Here is a 4,094-nt window from a genome sequence, read left to right as displayed (position 1 = left end):
ATACAAAAGTATTAGAATCAAGTTAATAGGAAAAACAAAAACCAAATAAAAATTAAACCAAAAAAATTATTAAAAAATATTAAAAAAGAATCCGGCCTGAAGACTTTTTCAAGGGTCACCCTCAGGCAGGGATTCAAATAAAGGGATTTTTTCTGTGAGGACATACAGACATTAAGTCTAATAATGATTCCTCGTGACCCGAAAATCCCCCGAAATTATGCTCAAGAGATATACCATTTTAACAGAAAGGAAATACAAAATAACAAATTAGAAAAAAACCACAAAGTAAAAATACAATAAAAACAATAACAATAAAAACAAAAACAGCATTAAAATTAAAATTAAAATTAAAAACGAAAAGGCCAAGACATACCATCCAACAGTGGACGAAACTTTAAACAATCGATTGTGATTTCCTGTTTTTGAAAGTTAACGGTAAATTATGTAAACAGAGGTAGGCACCCAGCGCCATCTATTGAGTGATCCAATATGCAAGTAAATTTTTATTTTTATTTAAGCCAAAAGATTAATCCCAAACCATACCTTGTTTAATTAAAAAATTGACATTACAGTAATTTCTAGGAAAATCATTTTTAATTAAATTTTTAAGGAGGATATTTGATGCTTCAATATAAGAATTTTTATTATTGCAAACCCTTTTGATCCTGTTAACTTGTGAGAAAATAAGATTTTTGAAAATTTTAGAGTTTAGATTGGAATGGTAGTTACATAGTTTTGTTATTTTAAAGTTGAAATCATCCCTTTTATCGTATATACCAACTATTGTTTTATCATTAGCAATTTCGATTTTTAAATCTAGAAAGGTAGCCTCAAGTTGATTTATATTTGTATCTTTTAGAATTAAATCTTTTGGATAGCAATTAGTAATAATATTAGTATTGTCGAAGTTAATCAAAAGTAGGTCATCAATATATCTCCACCCGTTTATTAAATTATATTTAATTATTTTTTTCTCATAGTAATGCAGGAAAATATTAGCTAAAGCACTTGAGAAAGCTGTCCCCATTGGAATGCCCTTGACTTGTTTATAAAAATTAATACCATTAAACACGTAATTTTCAGTAATATTAAAATTACATAACTCAAGCCAGTTATTTTTAGGAATGATATTTTCATTTAAATATTCGTCATATATAAAATTGCAGACCTTTATTAATTTTTCATGAGGTAGATTAGTGTATAAATTTTCGAAATCAAAAGTATTAAGTTTATTAATGTTGTTATCTTTAAGAAAATCCAATACTTCTTTGTTACTAGAAATAATAAAGTTGTCTTCATTTTTTATTTTGTCCAGGATAATTTTTAAGTATTTAAAGAAATGTTTACCCGTATAGTAATTATAACTACCAGTGCTACAGGTTACGAATCTGAATTTTAATGGATTTTTATGAAATTTAACTGTTGGGAATAAATAAGGATAGTTAAGAGAGCAAGTCTTAGTTTTGGTTTTTTTTGCGAAAGCTAGCATTCTTTTATCTAATTCCTTTTTCCCGGTGTTCTTTAACATATAAGTTGCATTAGAGTTATATTCATTAATTAAAAGTTCTTTATAATAATATTTACAAATTAAACAGAAATTATTTGCTGATTTATCTATTACTGTAATAACAAATTTTTCTTTTAAATTTTTTATTTCATTTTTTAATGTTTTACTAAAATAAATCCCACGTTCTTTAGATCTGTCAAAATCAGTATTCAATTTTATTTTAATTTCCTTTAAAATTCTCACTTTCCATTCCCCGAAACCTTCCGCAGGCCAGTGGTATTTTCTAGATAATTTGGCAATAAAAACATCCAAATCATTACCAATAGAAATCAAAATTTTGTTATGGTTTATTTTTTCTCTTAATCTAAATTTTGTTCCTCTTCCCATCAAATCTCTTAAAGAGTTGGATTCAATAATTTTTAAATTACCTGTAATAATATGACCTTTATCAATATCTATAAAATCTTTATATTTTTCCTTGTTACAGTAACAATCTGTTTTATTTATTTTATCTAAATTTTTGCTATAGTAATTATAATTACAAATTTTTTTCTTTAAAGTTGAAGTGTAACTAAACGTTATTGATACATTAGTTTTATCTGCAAGAGGAAAAAATATATTATTATTATGTATAATTTTGGGTAATTTAAGATATTCGAAGTAAATATCCAAGAATTTAATCACACAGTATTCTTTGTAAACATTATTTTTATTATTAAAAAGTAAATCGTTTTTTCCAATGTTAAGTTTACATTTAAAAAGATCTAGAATAATACATTTAGTGTACGAATTTTTAAACTCTAATTCCCCGAATTTATTATTTAAAAACCATTTCATTTTATTATTTCTAAGACCAAAAATGTATTTCCTAATTCTGTGAATGTTTTCACTATTGTGTTCCAGATTACAGTAATTTTGAAATTCCTCAAATATAATTTGAAAATTGCCTCCTTTCCCTTTACCTCTTTTAAATCTTTTAGAAAAGTTATCTTTATTTAGAAAATTTTTAAAAATGTTAAATTTGTTATAAATGCAATTATTGTTTAAATCTGCATAACCTTCCCCATTTAATTTACTATTGAGACCATAAGGAAATAAAGTTTTTAGGTTGCAAATATAAATGTTTTCCAGATCTAATCTTTTGTTTAATTCGTTAATATTGTCTTCTAGAATGTAGATATTAATATTGTTAAAGTTATGGTTTTGAAAATGCTCCAGTTCGAAGTCAGTGGTCCTATTTTTTATGAAGTTTTTTATATCGGATCTGTGATTGTTAATTCTTAAATTAAGCTCGGTGCTAGTTTGGCCAATATATTTTAAATTACATTCTGAACAATTAAGGAGATAAATCAAATTTTTGTTTTTACAGAATGTTTGTAATTTTGAGTTTTCATTTTTGATCTGTTCCTTATCTGCCAAAGGACATGTCCTACACTTTCCGTTTCCACAAATTTTATATTTTTTTGTATTTTTAAGATTTTTTAAACAAAACAATTGTGTCAGTAATTTTTTCTCCGTGAATGCTCCTGACACAAAGCTATCCACAGTGCCCCTTGGTAGAGCGCGCGACGGGCCATGCGCTATGATAAATTCGTTATTAACTTTTTGCATAGTTTAATTTATTTATTAAAATGAAAATATATCTCCTAAACACCAAAAAACAAGGAATTCTCGAAAAAGTAAAATCAGGAAAAATGATCTGAAAATTCTTAAATTTTTTAGGCAATACACCAAAAAACCTATTGAACCCCCCACCACCACCAAAAAAACTATTAAAAATATTTTATTTAAAAATTTTTTTTTTTTTTTTTTTTTTTTTTTTTTTTTTTTTTTTTTTAAATTTTGCAGTTCGTGGAACAGCGCACCTGCAGCTAAATTCCAACCAAATGCAAGAACGAGTAACCAATCTAAAGTAAGAAAAAGTTTGAAAACGAAACTAAAATGAAAACGAAACAAAACAGTTTCGAAATCGCAACTAAAATTTATTACCTATTTAAACTAAAACCAAAAAGGAACTTCATAGTATTTAGAGAGCGCAATTGCAGCTACTTCTAAAACACAGATGAATTGATACAAAAGTATTAGAATCAAGTTAATAGGAAAAACAAAAACCAAATAAAAATTAAACCAAAAAAATTATTAAAAAATATTAAAAAAAATATTAAAAAAGAATCCGGCCTGAAGACTTTTTCAAGGGTCACCCTCAGGCAGGGATTCAAATAAAGGGATTTTTTCTGTGAGGACATACAGACATTAAGTCTAATAATGATTCCTCGTGACCCGAAAATCCCCCGAAATTATGCTCAAGAGATATACCATTTTAACAGAAAGGAAATACAAAATAACAAATTAGAAAAAAACCACAAAGTAAAAATACAATAAAAACAATAACAATAAAAACAAAAACAGCATTAAAATTAAAATTAAAATTAAAAACGAAAAGGCCAAGACATACCATCCAACAGTGGACGAAACTTTAAACAATCGATTGTGATTTCCTGTTTTTGAAAGTTAACGGTAAATTATGTAAACAGAGGTAGGCACCCAGCGCCATCTATTGAGTGATCCAATATGCAAGTAAATTTTT

Source organism: Argiope bruennichi, chromosome 4 (genome assembly GCF_947563725.1).
Source record: "Argiope bruennichi chromosome 4, qqArgBrue1.1, whole genome shotgun sequence".
In the NCBI taxonomy this organism is placed as follows: Eukaryota; Metazoa; Arthropoda; class Arachnida; order Araneae; family Araneidae; genus Argiope; species Argiope bruennichi.
Note: the sequence above shows the minus strand (reverse complement) of the source record.